The sequence below is a fragment of the Lineus longissimus genome, chromosome 1, assembly GCF_910592395.1.
Source record: "Lineus longissimus chromosome 1, tnLinLong1.2, whole genome shotgun sequence".
In the NCBI taxonomy this organism is placed as follows: domain Eukaryota; kingdom Metazoa; phylum Nemertea; class Pilidiophora; order Heteronemertea; family Lineidae; genus Lineus; species Lineus longissimus.
The window spans coordinates 24,688,827-24,705,446 of record NC_088308.1 but is presented as its reverse complement, the minus strand read 5'-3'; the positions used below and the strand labels follow the sequence as shown (position 1 = coordinate 24,705,446).

General features: G+C 41.5%; 4 long non-coding RNA genes across 4 annotated transcripts; 2 read left to right on the top strand and 2 right to left on the bottom strand.

Annotated features, from left to right (window-relative positions):
* The first annotated feature begins 582 nt into the window (after window positions 1-582).
* LOC135500826 (uncharacterized) lies at window positions 583-1,720 on the top strand. The gene is made up of 2 exons (XR_010449522.1): window positions 583-749; window positions 1,326-1,720. It is a non-coding gene; the product is annotated as an uncharacterized LOC135500826 (long non-coding RNA).
* A 2,439-nt stretch (window positions 1,721-4,159) lies between these two features.
* LOC135500759 (uncharacterized) lies at window positions 4,160-5,417 on the bottom strand. The gene is made up of 2 exons (XR_010449521.1): window positions 5,351-5,417; window positions 4,160-4,560 (listed from the first exon to the last, which is right to left on the bottom strand). It is a non-coding gene; the product is annotated as an uncharacterized LOC135500759 (long non-coding RNA).
* Window positions 5,418-7,226: 1,809 nt separating this feature from the next.
* LOC135500712 (uncharacterized) lies at window positions 7,227-8,365 on the top strand. Its single transcript, XR_010449513.1, has 2 exons — window positions 7,227-7,313; window positions 7,990-8,365. It is a non-coding gene; the product is annotated as an uncharacterized LOC135500712 (long non-coding RNA).
* Window positions 8,366-14,078: 5,713 nt separating this feature from the next.
* On the bottom strand, window positions 14,079-15,483 carry LOC135500659 (uncharacterized). Its single transcript, XR_010449503.1, has 2 exons — window positions 15,437-15,483; window positions 14,079-14,567 (listed from the first exon to the last, which is right to left on the bottom strand). It is a non-coding gene; the product is annotated as an uncharacterized LOC135500659 (long non-coding RNA).
* Between the last annotated feature and the right edge of the window lie 1,137 nt (window positions 15,484-16,620).

The window sequence follows — 16,620 nt, the reverse complement described above, 5'->3', positions numbered from 1 at the left end:
ATGATTATCAAAACCAGAATGCGGATCGGTAACGCTTGTAAGACTACCAGCAATTGCCGAGTGTTTAATTTCCTTTATCACCTCGAAAGAGACACCGTTTCCCAGATGGAAGGGGAAATTAAAAGCTAAAAAGTATATTCGCAGGGAATCTTTCATCAAAATGGACAATCCCGGGCCTTATAGAGGCATGATGTATGATTGTATGCCGTACACCTCATTAACTGGTTTACTTGCTTCATGTCTGACCAGAATCCTACCAAAATCTAAACGAAACATACCAAAAAAGATTCAAAATAGCCCGCTCCATGTAGTGAATTCGACGCGAAAACCAATCCCCTAGCTGTTGATGCAAGGACGTCGATGATTGCGGGAGTTGGGGTGTCGAATCAGTATTCAACGTAATCAATCTCGAGTCAGGCGTCTTGCTACGCACTCACAGTATTACATTAGACACTCTCCGGCTGACCTGTTGCCGAGGAAGATGATAAGGTTCAGGTCAAAATAAAACCTGCTCAAGACTGACAGCTTTTAGCAACGGGCAGAAAAGTAATTTCCTTAGGCCCCACGTGTTCTGGCGTTCTCTCACCTTCTGCCAATTTCCTGCAGAATCTGTCGGGTGCCACATAAGAACCGTACATAAGACCACAGAAATCACCTGATCACCTGACTCTAATTCTCTGTTTGCTACTGCTACTGCTATTGCTGCTTCACTCTCGATCAGGGCTGATAACGAGAATCCAACTCTAAAGGTGAGTCTAGCTAAAGATATGAATGTTGTCCAGGGTATGTGACTTGTCAGACGGGGATGCTCGATGTCTATCGCCGAAATTACTGGTCCATCAGTCTACGTCGTTTCTGTTTACTGAGCTTGAGTGCCAAAAACTTATCACTATCAGCGTATATGTCTATATGTATTGTCCAAGTATCTCAGCAACATATAGACATAGTTGAGATCTTATTCAGTGTTCACATTCGATACAAGAATTCTTGTGAGAATCTTGGTTAAGATCTTAACAAAGAATCGTGACAAGAAATCTTGTGAAGAATCTACGTTGTACATGGGTATAAACTGAATAAGAAATAAATAAGAATCTTATCGGGATGTTCGACCTCAGAGAGCTCTTAATCACGCCTTTTGAGTTAACATGAATCTAGGAATCGTCTGATCTATTATCATATGGTTTTCAGAATTAGAAGATGACGTCATCATAGAAAGGTCGTATTTGGAAGAAAGAGCTTTTCTTCGTTTTTTATATATTTTACTGCATTGATAACTGCAAAGATTTGTAACTGCGCATTTAAACATTTTATGTGATCTTTTTCAGATGTTCAGCTATTCACTCTGTTTGACTTTGGTTGCACTGATAATTATCGCCAGAGATGTGTCTTGTAAAAAAAAGAAATGTCCGAAGAAGAAATTGGAGGAATGTACGGAATTCTGCATGGTATTTTGTGACCCAAACATGAGAGTTTACGACCACGCCGACAATGAGGGATGTGTGGCCCACTGCTGCCGGAATGGTCTCCCGAGTGAAATGGAAGATGCAAACATCTACTGCAAATTTGAAGAACGCGAAAGATTATACTAAGGTTTCTGTGATTGAATGTAAGACCCTGGCCCAGATGCAATGAGTGTTTCATACGGACAAGGTCTATCCCAAATTTTCTCTGTATCAGCAATAGAATAAACACATCACGATGTTAGAATGAATCATTAAAACCATCCTTAACGTTTTTCTTTGATAGTTGATAGCTTAAGTTATCCTCCCACGCTAACGACACGAGAATGATAAGAGTATGTAGTCATGGAGAATTGCGTAGTGTGATGTTTATGGGAAGGGTCAACATACGTCTTAATCTCTTTAAACTCAGCCAAGAACTGCATCAGTTATCCTCAACCCTATGTCATCGATTTGAAGCCTCCCCCTGGATCCGAACATATAAATCCATCGTCCAAATCCCAATATATTTCAATATCAAAATCATTGAAAAAGTCATTAGGATGGATTGGGTTACCAATATCCTCAAATTGGAAGTCTCTCGTGACGGGGGTAACGATTTTCTAAGTCCATCCCGGACACTCTATCTGAGGACATTTCAAACTTTTACACCGGTATACACTGCGTTGATGTGCTTTTGATCAAGAATAAATAAGCACTAGTCTTTTTTCTTGATCTGACGTATGTACCGTACTGGCGTAATGATGAAATACACTTTCTTGGTGATTGTTCTCGACTAATACGATCACAATGACACGACCCAGGGGTTTGGAGTGTGGGACCGTACATCGTACGAAAGCGAGACAATCTCAGCCAAAGAGAGGTATTTTCTATCGCCTGCTTCTGGAAACAATCGTCCAAAGTCCATGTCGAGAGTGTTCAATTGTGACGGCAAACGTCTGTCAGTTCAAAAGGCTATTCATCATGTTCATGCTCAGAATTGTCGATGTGTTCAAAAATGGCATTCTTCTTCGGCCTGGTAAGATGATGGGGCGACCGGACCGCGCCCATACGGATATGCGCCATTACGGCCGGCTATCTCCAACATGGATCGAGCCCATTTGAATATCGTGATTTGTCAGTCAGTAATTAGTATGCTATCAGAAAACTAATCAAAGCAACCAAGGGAGCCTACTTGTATAGCAAATGTTTGCAGTTATAGCTCATTTCATGCCTCGGAGTGCTTCAACAGTTGATCATTGCCATATATTACGACAGGTTCAAAGGCTTGTATCCATTACCGCGCCATCAAAATGAGAGAGTTTCCATCCATCTTGGCGTGTATTTGGATGGACATGGCACAGGCGCCTCTGATTCTTGGCTAATCATCTATTACTGACAGGATGCCTAACATTCACGTAATGAGAGTGCCGGTGGTAACTTAGTTTTTTGGCAAATGGGCGACGGTGTGGTAGAAAAATCGGTCCTTTCCAGGAGACAAAGCCTTGTTATTCTTTAATCGCTTTGAGGTAGTAAGTCTCTAGGATACGTTCGTCTTTGGTTTTTGGTTATATCGGCGGACGGCACTGCTGTGTTCCGTTTCTCAACAAGCCCATGAAGAGTTTGGAAACGAGGTGGCCGTTTTTAGCAACTAGAATATATGATCTAAAATGACACCACAATGAATGGAATACATTTATTTCTGCAACTAATATAATTCAACTTTACAGCGGGCGAACCGTATATTAAATATTCCCGCAAAACATGCTCTCAGCTGCACCTTGAGAGATTGGCAGCGAATGGGTTCATGTTTATGGGCGGTTATTACCGCAAATAAAGACAAACCAAAGCAAAGACACTTGTGTAGCATATCAAGGACACGTAGATTGATACTCCTATGTGTGCCACATCAAAGACATCTAACGATGCGAAGTCAACAGACGGCGCCACCGTCTTGGGAAAAGTAAAAAGGACATCGACAACTTCAGGTTTTTGTTGATAAAGCGACTAGCGGGAAAATGCACATGTGTTGTTATGTCACTATTGCATCTATTCGTAGTAGACTGTCGTATTTTGAGATCCCCTTTCTTTTCAACATAATCAATCATACTAGTATATCATAACCATGGATAGAGATAAGTTAGAAAACTGTGTCAACCTCCTTCAACTTTTTACTTTTCCCAAGACGGTGGCGCCGTCTGTTGACTTCGCATCGTTATCTTTGACGTGGTGTATGGTCCAGAGAGATATTGCGGTCATGTCTTATCTGTGCTGTGTATGGCTCATGAAAACAACTGTCTATCCCAGAGAGGTTGCGGTCTAGTTTTATCTATGCTGTATCAAACAAAAACAAAACATGCATTCCAGATGTCTTCTATGTGGCACACATAAGAGCATCAATCTACGTGTCCTTGATATGCTACACAAGTGTCTTTGCTTTGGTTTGTCTTTATTTGCGGTAATAACCGCCCATATGTTATGTCAACCAAATGGATATTTTGTTTGTTGTCCCTCTCCTCAAAATATCCCTCGGCATCAGTTCCAGGCTGGTAGCTTCTACATCGGCTTAGGCGTAACTGATGCTACGCTTGGTTGTGGTAATGGCGTAGATTTAAGAGATCGCTCCATTGAGCCATACCGAAACCACCATACGATTCTCTCTGTACATATTCACACATTCATGCATAACAAATAATGTTAAGGAAAAATATAAAGAACGGTTTCAATGCTTCATTCTTACATCGCGATGCGTTTATTCTATTGCCTATACAGAGAAAAATAAGATGGAATGTATGCACTATGCAGTGCAGCACTTACATCCTTGTCCGCAACAGTCAGCGTATTTACATTCATTCCCGTAAACCTGAGTGGGGAAAGCATACTGGCAGTATCCATCTCCGTCTTGGGGGGTAGGAGGGGGACCATTTCGGCAGCAGTGGGCCAAACATCCCTCGTAGTCTACCTGGTCGTATTCAAAGCTATCTGGGTCACAGTATATCTTGCACTGATAGGTACACACATTGAAATCGTCTCTCCGAACACAGTTGTCTCCACTGACGACGTTACTGACGGCAATGATCAACGCAACCAAAGTCAGTAATAATACTGACAAGTTGGACATCTGAAAATATAATGCAGAAATGTTTATTTGCACAGTCATGACAGTTAACATGCAATAAGTTTACATCAGAGGTTGTGATAAAAATAATTAAGATACCAATTTTTGGTTCAGTTTTGGAACACCTGCCTTTATGCCCGAGCATCGGGTTGGTTTGGGACCGATCGACCGATGGTGCCTTCATCCAATTAAGCACATTCATTTCCGTGATGTACAAGGAATGAAGATACGCATTATTGGTATGATTCTAGTACCGGTGGCGGTACGGGCGTGGGTCGGGACTCGACCACAGACCCACGAGTCCATGGTCAGCATTACCGGCAACTAAAGAAGACATACAACACAAACCGTCCAAATTACAAATGGTGGTTAATTTCAAGATCATGAGTGATATTGGGCGGACCAAAGAACGCCAGTTTTCCAAAACGTTCTCGGTAACTCGTCAAAATAATGTGGTCGTGTTGATTCCATAGAACATAATACACGTTGGTTTCCGGTTTCACGCAAATCGCCAGGCACCAGTCAAAGGTCAGACAGGGGACCCTCTGTTAACCGATCGTATAGACTGATATAGCTATTTCAATATAACTTGACGAAATCGCGGTCCATCCGCCTACGCCATTTCTATTCACTGCTGTTAAGTTAAGCTGCGGCAGTATAGAATGCGACAAGCGATATGCCACTTCGACGAAAAACATTGAAATAGCTAGCTCGGTCGGTCATCAAACTCATCGAGTACCACCATTTGACTACTTACCATGGACAGCATCCCCCATTTCTGCTACAGACTTACCTTAAAGTTGGATTCTCGTTATCAGCCTTGTCGAAGAAGCAGTAATAGCCAACGAGTCGAGTGATCTGGTAATATGGTTGATGCAATTCTGCTGCCTTAAATACGATTCTGCCGCGGCGCCCGACAGATTCCACGGGAAATTGATGGAAAGGGAGAGAATCGCCGAACGCATGGGGCCTAAGGCAATAAGCCAAAGCCGCTTCCCACGCTAAAAGCTGACATCGGTACTGATTTCGCCAGAGTCTTTGACTCTGATTTCACCTACCAGATTGAATTCTTTAAACTATGAATACATAACTTGCCATTGGCCAGAACGTCAACATGACACATGGACAGCGAACTTTTTGAGAGAGGCGTAAAATATTGATGATACGAATTTGATCTAGTTATAGTTTTTAATATTTACTACAACGTATATAACCCTAGGTTTTTTATATTTTGCTCTATGACCCTGGCGGAGGACTCTTTAGTCTTGCAGCGTTCAATCTCAGCAGTCCACTTTATTCCAAATTTCTTTCTTTAATTATTTATAATTACTGAAAGCAGACGTATGATTATTGGTCCAGGCATGGGAGAAGGGCCAGAAAGTAGACATTCAAGCAAACGTTGACAGTTAGAACTCAGTTTATATGTATGCCTCGGGTACTTCTACCATTGATTGCCATTACGAGCCATGATTCAAGGGATTAACGACCACACTATCAGTGAAATCAAGTATCGATAAATTATACTTAGTGAAGTAAATATAGAAATAACTGAAGTAACGATTGCAGCGTTTAAACTGTTTTGAACATTAAACATGGAAAAAAACGAGATATCCTATAATGATAATGACGGACCCCCCCCCCCCCCCCCCCCCCCCACATGGGCGAGTTTTAATCCATATTGGCGTAAATTCGGACGGGCGAGCCACAGGGACGTCATATATGCATCGAATTATGCAGCCATTGATTAAAGAAACCCTGCGAATTTTGTTTTGACATTTGAAGTTTTAATTTCCCATCACTTATTGTTCGGGTTAACGGTCCTATTTGCAATTGGAGGTGGTGGAGGAACTCTTATTCTGTTTAAATTGCCAACTCGTTGTGAAAATCTTGCATCACGTTCTCGCATATTGTTGAAAAACTTTCAATATCCGTGTCACCTGTTAAACAGAGGATATTACCATCAGTAACAATGTGAATGGGTGATATTTGCCGTGGGGTGCCTTGGCTGGCTGACGAAACAATAATTTCTTGCTTACGCGAAAGTTTTGTTTTGGAGCATTTGATGAATTCATGAAAATGTTCTATTCAATTTCCGGCACACTCTCCTCCGATAACTGCATGTGAGCCCGGTAGTCTAATGTTTCGGGGTTGGCCGCTATAGCGGTCATGGGGTCCCTGGTTATTCCTCACTGTCAGCGTGAGCCTTTGTCTACTAACAGGACTAAAGGGGCCATTTATAGGAAGAAATAAGGGGCGCGTATTGGTAGTCTCTAGTAAGGCAACACGTCATTTTTTCATTGAAACGTGTTTCAGCATATCAAATTCCTGGCATGAATTCATCCCTTTTCGACTAGCTGTCCACAGCGGTTTGCTCTAGAATTGATATGCTTAAATACACGCAGTCAGATCAGAAACTGGGTGTTGATGTGGCCAAAAACTATTCAGTCACACTCAGACTGGCCTGTAGCCAAGGAAAAATGTCAGGTCGGAACAAAACCTGCCAACGACTGACAGCCTTTGACAGCGGGCAGAAACCCTACATGATTTCCTTTGGCTCCAAGTGTTCAATCATTCTCTCACTTTTCTCCAATTTCCCGCGGAATCTGTCGGGTGCCACTGCAGAATCGTATATAAGACCACAGAAATCACCTGATCACCTGATGACTCTACTTCTCTATAATATTTGCTACTGTTAGTGTTGTTGTTGTTGCTGTTCACTTTCTAACAAGGTTGATAGCGTGAATCTAGCTTCAGAGGTAAGTCTAGTTGAAGGGCTGAATGTTGTCAATGGTGAACAGTTAGGCAAGGGGTGGACTGATCGTGGGCCGATCTAGCTAGCTATTTGGAATGTATTTCGCCGAAATCGCAGGTCCATCGACTTGACTGGTGACGCATATTATACCCGGTGATGTATGATATCCCCTAGTTTCAACAATAAAAAACGTCAGGCAAGGTTTGCAGAAAAGCTGTTGAGTGAACCTGGTCTTCAATCGCCGCTTCAGCGTAACTCTACTTGTACATGTACCTTCCTGGTCTCTGAGAAAGTTGACGCCCAGAAAAGGGCAGGCTGGATATTTTCCGATCTGGAAACATTTTTGCATTCGGATGTTGAGCCATGCACTTAGGAACGAAGTTTTGTGTTGTGGTGCTTGAAAGCATCCACTGCAATTCAGAATTTCGCCACAAGGGAAAACTGCGGCAGTCATTTACGCTCGAAACGAGGCTATGGATGAGAGGAATAATCCTGGATGTGCGAATTGCAGAACAAATCTTGGAATTGTCTAATTAGTTATCATTGTTTGGTTTTCAGAAAGTGATGCAATCAATGAAACGATTGAAACGGGGAAAGAGAAAATTTTATTCTTTTCTTAGTTTCTACATTATACGACGAACTACTTATGTATGCATATAATTTCTGTTATCTATTTTCAGATGTCCAACTTGTCACTTTGTTTGACCTTGGTTGCACTGGTATTTATCATTGCCGCCAGAGACGTCTCTTGTAAAAAGAACAAACATTATCCGAAAACGAAATGGATCGATTGTGAGGAATTCTGCAAGGTATTTTGTGACCCAAACATGCACGTCTACGACAAGGCGGACTATAATGGTTGTGTGTCCCACTGCAAGCGAAATGGTCTCCCTCGTAAAATGGAAAATGGAAACGTTTACTGCAAATTCCGAAAACAAAAAAAGGAGTAATGTTTCTTTTAATGTTAGAACGGTAATTTTTCCGAAAATTTCAATCTTATATTTTTTCTGTATCAGCATCAGAATAAATACGCCATGTTAGAATGAAGCATTGAAACTCATCTCCATGTTTTTCTTTGAGAGTAAAGAGTTCAAATTATCGTCAGGCCAAAGATGACGATAACGATCCGCTAGTATACGTCGTAGTCTGATATCGAAAAGGTCAATCAACCCACAGCTTTCAAATTTTACACATGTACTACGATTAGTGCATGTTACACACAAATTGTCAAATGTTCAAAGAAATAGCTTGCACACATGTTGCACTGTACGGAAATTAAAACGTTTTGTCGAAAATAACTAAACCATGAATTCGTAATTTTATTCCAGTTCATTAAAGGCATATCATGCAAGTCTGTCTCGCATGACGACTCTAAAACATCTCAAATAATACAATTTTGCGTGAAGATTCCTTGACGAGATGTTATCCATTATAATTCTAAAACACTCTGGAGCCACATATTTCCACGACACCTGATTGGTTATCGTGTAGCTGACGTCACTGAGACATTGTTGAGGTCGTCATTCCTGCCTCTTTGTTGGCGAGAGCCGTTGATGCAGGTTTCAATGTGGTGCCTGTGCCACACAGCCAACATCATCCCACCACCTGATGTTGTCAATTGGACAGATTGTTGACACCATCCTTTCATGTGCATAAAGTACTAATGACTTCAATGTTGAGGTTCGCTGTGGTATCTGCTCGTCCTCTCTGTCTATGAGTTCTGCTTGTAGGGGATGACTTCCTATATTGATTGTATTCAGACAACAAAAACTCAATTCAGGTGAACTTTGGATCACTCAGAGGTGGCCATCAAAACCTACTCGCATGTCATGCATTTACATGACCGGAATTTATTCTGCAGTTATATTATGCCCCTTATGCAGTTGGGTATATCGGCGCACGACACTGATGTGACCGGCTTCAGGTACATGTACGAATTTTAACAGCTTCCAGAAGAGTTTGTGACAATGTGGTTCTAAAGACACCATTTCGGAAAGACAGGGGATATTTACACGACTGCCTTTGCGAAAATGACCTTGCTTCCACGACATTTTTTGTTAGTGGTATAATGCCCGTCTGTGTACGTGTCCGTTGCATAATTCTAGATAGGGGAAAGGCATGATATTGTCAATTGTTATGTCGTGAAGTTCGGCTTATTTATCAAAAATTTAAAAAATAAATTCACTCGAAAATGATAAGAATCACGGAAAGGATCAGAAAAATAAAAAAACGATCTCAGCAAGATTCGAACCCGGGATGTTGGCATCAAAGGTAGGTGACTTTACCATCAGGCCACGGGAATTCTATAAAAGCTCTCTTACTTCTCATCTAAATCTTGAACATTGCTTTTCACCCAGTGTAGTAAAAGTATTCAGATGCAAAATGTCGCCGAACGCCATTTCGAAAAAAAAAAGATAATAATATATAACGATTTGATTGTGTGAAACTTGTCGTGGATGGAGTGTCATTTCGGGCTTGCGTCCCCGACTCAGTCGTGGAAATAACCACTTTGTTTCGGAAAAGACACTATATGACTGACCAAGCCTCAAAGGTCATCGAAGAGCCATATTCTCATTGCTTTTTTGAGAGAAAGGGATGGACTTAGTATCTCCGTCACGAGAGGCTTCCAGGATAAGGATATTGGTTAACAAAACCACCCAAATGACTGTTTAAACGATCGTGGTATAAAAATATATCGGAATACCATTTCTAGGGGAACTTGCAAATCAGTGTGTTCTGGCACAACTGATGCAACGCTAGGTTGATGACAGAGAGTTTAAGAGATCGTTACGTTAATCCTGAGCACAATCACAACTCTCAGTATATTTTCACAGTTGGGCCTACATGTTCTACATGTATAACAAATAACGTTACCGTTATCGCAATCGTTGGCGTGACGATAGCTTAAACTCTCAAATGTCAAAGAAAAACGTGAAGAATAGTTCCAATGCCTTAATATAACATTACGCGATGTGTTTATTCTATTGCCTGTACAGAGAAAATATAAGACAGAATGTATGCACTATGCATTGCAGCACTTGCATCCTTGTCCGCAACAGTCAGCGTATTTACATTCATTCCCGTAAACCTGAGTGGGGTTAGCATACTGGCAGTATCCATCTCCGTCTAGGGAGGTAGCAGGGGGACCATTTCGGCAGCAGTGGGCCAGACATCCCTCGTAGTCTACCTGGCCGTATTCAAAGCTATCTGGGTCACAGTATATCTTGCATCGATAGCGACACACATTGAAATCGTCTATCCGACAGTCGTCTCCACTGACGACGTTACTGACGGCAATGATCAACGCAACCAAAGTCAGTAATAATACTGACAAGTTGGACATCTGAAAATAATATATCGCAGAAATGTTTAATTTGACAGTTACAAAGTGACGAGATGGACAATCGAAAGCATATTATAGAACGTAATTGTTCTATTCCTTATCACATGATAAAGTTTAAAATGATCATTGCAGAGACTCCGGTGACGTACACATATATTTTTTACAATCAAAAATGCCCTCAAAAGACGACATGGAATGATTATTTTATTGACATTTCCTACTATATACCTTCCAATTATCACTTTATACAAATAGATCGGCGTTAGGTCGCATGCTTTTCTTTCCTGGTGACACTATAAAGCAAAATAGTTGCAACCCCGTAAATGCGCTATAAGTCCGATAATAAGTGACGGTGACCCGTTATAAATGTTTCGCCAGCTTCGCCTTTTTGCCGCTACGCGGCGCGTTGGGCCCTTGCGTCCAGCCATTTTAGATCTTCATCAATTCCTTACACAAAGTTGGATTGTTTCTTCTTCTGAACGGAGCGATCGACCACCCAAATATCACGAGATCTCGCAGGGAGGCACCTGGTTTTACCGAGCTGCATTCGGGTATGACCATTGCACCGGTGACGAGAACCATTTAGGCCACTTTTAATGAAGAACTTGAATCTGGTATTTCTGAAGGGTGTGTAGATATTACATTATACCATGCCAGTGCAGCTTAAAAAATGATAAAATAATCACTCGGAAGACATTTTCACCTTTGGTCTGTATGATGGCCTCCCAACAATATTTTGAAAGAGTTTGAAAGAGTTGTGGTGTTTCTTAGAGTTAGACTGGCAAAATGGAGTCACTATAGTTTCACCTTAAATGTCATACACTCGTCTGGCAGTTTATAGCGGAAAGGCTTCTTAAGTGCGATATTGATATTGAGGTCAGGATTCAACCGGTCGAGATTCGAGATTCATTCGGTATGGGCGTGGGTCGGGACACAGACGCGGATCCATAAGTCCGTGGTCAAGATAACCAGTCAAAGGAGATCACACAAACTCAGCAAAAGGCGGTAGATTTTAAAACCATAAGAGGTATTGGGCGAAAACAAAGAAAAAATTCGAACTTACAAAAAGTGACAACTCAAATAAACTTTTCTGTATAATATCTTTTGCAGATGATATGAAAATTGGCTAAGGTTTGAACTGTTAGTTTCGTGATCCGTTTCTTTTGATTTCCGGGCACGGTTACCTGTCAGGCGAGGATCCTCTTTTGAGCGATCGTTGTTGCCCGATCTAGACATTTCACCGTATTTCGACCAAATCACGAGTCTATCGACCTACGTCTTTTCTATTCACTGCATAGCTTTATCCACTCGTATTCCTTGATCAACTTATCTTGTGTCTAATGCGAAGAAAAACGTCCGGTACAGCTCGTGGTAATAACAATAAAGTATTTCAAAGTCACTCTATTATCTGGTGTAAACCCGCGTGAAAATCAGTAAGTTTAGTTTACCGAGATTTTGTTACGCGTGGAGTCAAGCGTCGGCAGACAGAAACGAGCCGGAGGCCGATGGAGATGCGACTATTTGGACGAAAAAGAATGAAATAGCTTGATCCATTACCAGCTATTGCGGGCCTAGCACACTCTGTTTTGAATAGAGGGAGACTCCATCATTCCTATTGTTTGAGATTGGAAAGGTGTGAATTAATCTGGCAATTAGCCTCCTGTGCATTGGTGCATACAAACACTAAAATGTTTGGTTTTTGCTGATTTAGGGTCAAATAAATCAGCCAAAAGTTTTGAAAGCTTCACAAATGATTGTTGCAAGGAAGTACTTTATGATAGTTTGCGAAATTTTGATTAATTCTAGGTGGAAAGTAATATTTTTCGCATATTTGTTGGGAAAAAAATTGAAAATCCTCCAATTTTCAACCCCCCTATGGACACTATGAATTTTTCTCCAATAAAGCTGAAATCTTGGGAATATAATCCTAAGAGTTATATCAACCACGTCTGAAGTCGGGAGTTTGTATCAAATGTATAGTTTCGGAGCTAGCGCAGCTAGAAAAGCCCCCAAAACCCACTTTCTCAGGAATTTACACTACGGGCTACGAGTGAAGCATTACAGATTTACCAAAATTTTCAACCTATAGATGGACACATCGAATTTCCATCCAAATCACTCCAAATTTTGCCAGTAAATACCTAGACATATATAGAATTGTGTCAGAAGTCGGGAGTTGGGATTATTTTAACACCCCGCCCACAAAGCCAACTTTATTGATATTTCCTATGCATTTTCCATTAGGCTTGCCAGGACCAATTAAGCAGGTGCACTAATTGGCTTAATTGGCTAGGCCCGCAATAGCTGGTAATGCGGCCAGTCTGCCATCGAGCATCCTTGTCTAACAAGTCATCCTTGACAACTTTCACACCTTCAGCTATATAGACTCACCTTTGGAGTTAGATTCTCGCTATCAGCCTTGTTTGAGACAGAAGCAGCAACAGTAGTAGCAGCAAGTAGAGACGGGACGAGTCAAGTGATCAGGCAATTTCTGCCGTCTTATATACGATTCTGCTGTAGCACCTGACAGATTTCACGGGAAATTGATGGAAAGGAGGGGAAATTGGTGGAAAGGAGGAGAATAGCCGAGCGCAGCTGGCGTTGGTATTACCGGGGAATTAGAGAGTTTTCGCAAAGGGCCCGAAACGCCAACGTGAACGCCTATCCCATTGTTCAATCAGCTGATAACGGTGTTGAACAATTGGACAGGCGTTCACGTCGGCGTTTCGGGCGCCTCGCTAAAACTCCCTATTTCGATCCTCATCTACCGGTCAGTCTGAGAGTGAGTAACCGACGTGCCCTGCTTCATAATTAGAGTGTGGCAAGAAACATCATAGTCATCTGCGAAGACATGTGGAGAATAATGCCAAATTGGTAAGAGTATAATTTTAATGATTTGATATCTTGGAGATTTTCATGAATTCAACGAAAGCTCCAAAATCATATCAAGGCAGGTTTCGCGTGAGCAAGAAATCATTGTTTGGTCAGTCGGCCAAGGTACCCCATCACTAAAGCATCTGTTCACATTGTTACTGAAGATAGTAATATCCTCTGTAACAGGTGACAAGGATATTACAGGTTTGACAGCAATTATGAGTCAGTGCATGCGCAGGATTCACAATAGGGAGCTTTCACAAATCCCCGAAACGCCAACGCGAACGCCTATCACATTGTTTGACCTCCTGATAACGAAGCCGAACAATGGGATAGGCGTTGGCGTGGACGTTTCGGGGGATTTGCGAAAACTCCAGTGAGGAAAATGTGATGTATCCTTGATGGCTGTCATGTTCTCCGAGATTCCTAAATACTCTTTCATGACCAACAGACTTATATTTGCGAACTATTTATAAAACACAGTTAATCATGAAAAAGGTGTTACATGACATAATCATGGAAATATATGGGCAAAGAAATAACAATAGGAACTTTTTATGCTTATATCTCTATTTCTAACATCGCGATGTATTTATTCTATTTGTTTCAAACAGGAGAGACGGAATGTCGGAGATTTCAGTCGTATTCGGATTATGCACCTGGGAGTCAATTGCAGCATGCGGTATTGCTGCAAGAACCTTGACAGCAACTGGATGATGATTCACTTCCCTCATGACAACCGTGGTATTCACCAGATTCATAACCGGACGACCAATAAGCAAGGCACTGTAAGGGTGAATCCTCACTGACCAGGTTGAGATCTGTTTGTAAGGGAGTTTCAGTGGTACCCTTCTCGCAGCAGTATGCCTTACATGCAGCTTGCTCACCTTCGGTAAAAGTAGATTCGAAACAGCCGTTCTGCTGACACCAAGCCAGACAGTCGTTCCATCTGGCAGTCTCACAAGTGCCAGACACACCATTGACCTTAATCGTCGCGATCACTACGACCACAACCAACAACAGTCGTACCATGTTGGACATCTGAAAGAAAACAATAGAGATGAGGGAACAACTAATCTAAAATATTCATCCACTTGATTATGCATGAAATTGTATCACAATTTATATAACAGCCCAAAGGTGTAGGGTCCATCGTTTCTGCTGGCAACCATCCCAAAGCCGGACGACTATTCCATGAAATGGTCAACTAAGATTTGAATGCTGCATCATTTTCTAATGTAATTTTGGTTTGGTGAAAATATCGGAGAGGACTTTACAGCTTGGATTTAACAACAGCGGGAAACGCCGGCGAACGCAGGTGGTGGATTATATTTGATGTAAGTTTATATCGGCTCGGAAGTTTTAACTGACCACTAAGCCTGTAGAACGCGTGAAACTGCAACCCGCTGTAAAAATTATCGAATCTTGCGCGCGCATAAGCCAGAAATGATAAAGTTGTATACAAAGTTCGTTCATGTGATGGCCCAAGACGTGGATTAGTGACTGTCATCACAGGCCCGATTTAAAATCATTGTTCAGTTGGCTGTTATCAACGAAAACGTTGTCAGTTCCATTAATTTGAAAAATTCGACCCTCTGTATCAGAGTCTTTCAAATAAAGAAAGAAGCGAACGCAAGGTTTTAAGCGGTTTTCGGCCAAAACATTGCAATCTGGTAATGTAAGGGCAAATGGGCATTGTTTGTCAAGTTTTTGATGGAATCCTCAGGGAAAGAGAAACAGTGGCCGAGTCGAGCATTTTCAAACCGGTGTTCGGTAGATCAGCAGAGTGGGGAGGTGTCACCTAATTTTTTCGTAGAAACAGCAAAAATGTTTCTCAAAATAATCGCGTTGAACTTGATTTGAACTTATCTAAGAAATATGAAAGAAATTTTCGAAGTCGCCCAACCTACCTTGGGAGTTCGATTATCACCGAGTCAAAGCCTTGATAGAGACGCTGCGAGTCAAGTGATAGTTGCAATTTTCTGCGGTGTTTTATAGGCTTCTACGGCGGTACCCGACAGTTTTTCAGGAAATTGTTGAAAAACAAAAGAATGGCCGAACACGAGGAATGAGGTTCATGTGATTCTTGACTTTTGTTCTAATGTTTTGAAAACAAGCGGAAATTTGAACTATAACACAAAAGAACAAATTCTGGGGAGTTATGACCACTGGCGATGGACACAACCCTCGGGATATTCGAATCTTATTTCGGTTTATAAGAAGCAATACCTGTTTGTTCCCGACATGAGGCCTTTGTTAACTTTTTAGATCAACAATCATTAATCATTAATGAGACAAATTCAGAACCCTTATTAGAATAATTACAACTAAGTTGCCTGGCGGGCTTGGCTGATTATGAAAATCAATTCTGCAATAAAAATCGTCGGAACTGTTTATCTTATTGATTATTCAAAATCATGATTAGAGTTATCAAGAATTGTTCTGGTCATCTTTTTCAAGAATAAATAAAGACTTGCCCATAAACCAGTAATATTCCTTCGTGGTGTAGCAATTCTCCCTCCGAAGACGTTTTTCGTTAGTTTTTCTGATCGTTCTCCGTTACACGGAGCCAACTACTACTGATCTCATTTACTTGTAAGTATTCATTTTGATTTTGGACGTTTCGCGGTTCAAGGCTGCTGCTGTAAACTGATATATACATTTGATCCATTGAAGCGGGGTCCCACGGTAAATTTCTTGGTGGGGATTGTCCGAATCGGTCTGACCAACGGCAATTGTTGTTGATAATAAGTATATACAGTTTCTGGCCCATTTGGAGTAGTTTTGATGCGCGGAATAAGCGAGGAGAAACTGCGGGGGAGTTTAACTACTACATGTTAGTCAGATGGTTTGCACGCCGTCTCGATTTACACGTTATTCGCATTGAGCAGACACTGGTGAAATTATTAGACTCGTCCGTTCCTCAATAATCTTGACCCCTAAGTTTTTGACTGCGCTTAAACTCCTATATGAACGGAATATTACAAACCGATACAAACCACAGGGAGCTTCGATGTTCATCCACGGAGAAACTACCTGACATGGTGGGTTTCAAAGCGCTTATAATTATGCTCTCGCGTGCAAATAGAAAATA